This window comes from Channa argus, chromosome 9 (assembly GCF_033026475.1).
Source record: "Channa argus isolate prfri chromosome 9, Channa argus male v1.0, whole genome shotgun sequence".
Lineage (NCBI taxonomy): Eukaryota > Metazoa > Chordata > Actinopteri > Anabantiformes > Channidae > Channa > Channa argus.
Window position 1 is genome coordinate 16,896,500 of NC_090205.1, and position 787 is coordinate 16,897,286.

Below are 787 nucleotides of genomic sequence, written 5' to 3' on the forward strand. Positions count from 1 at the left end.
TAGAACAAAACCAGCTGAGTCGTTAGCTTTACCTAGCTGCCGTTTAATTTGTCTGACGTCACCAAAGCCAGCACCTGTCGTCAGTGGTGAAAGTTTGCTCAGTCCCATAGCATTATCGGTACATGTACCTTTGACATTTCAAGTACAATACTTGAATACTTGTAACAGTGTATGTTAACATTGTGGCATTGCATTTTTGTCTTTGGTAAATTAGCATGTGTTTTCACTTTTAGAGACCAATTGATTAATCAAGCAGCCTAATCTAGAAACTGATAAATTAGGTAAGTTGCTACTTTTTTACTTAGCTGTCACACAAACCAGCTAAGTCGTTAGCTTCACCTAAGTTTCGAGGCCAAGCAGCTAGTTAACTAGGTAGTTCATCAACTAGTAAAATAGATATGGATTCTTCATACTAGATGTTAATGATCCAAAAAAAAAAAAAAACAGCAGGAATGGAATCTACACCTTTAATGTTTCATTCCACTTTGGAAACATTAGTACATTAATGCTCGCAGCAGTGGCATTTGTGTGACCTCAGTCTTCTATAAAGTTTGAGAGAAAGAAACATTTCTTGCTGGCCTGGGCAGTTCAGACACAGAGGTGCTCATTCCAATTAGCATTAATTTTAAAGCAACACCGCTGTCCTGACCGGCAACTTAACAGCTTTCCCTTGTTGTCTGTTGTTACTGTCCAGCATTAGCTGCCGTTTAATTTGTCTGACGTCACCAAAGCCTGCACCGGTCGTTACGAGCGAATGTTTACTCAGTCCCATAGCAATATCAGTTAC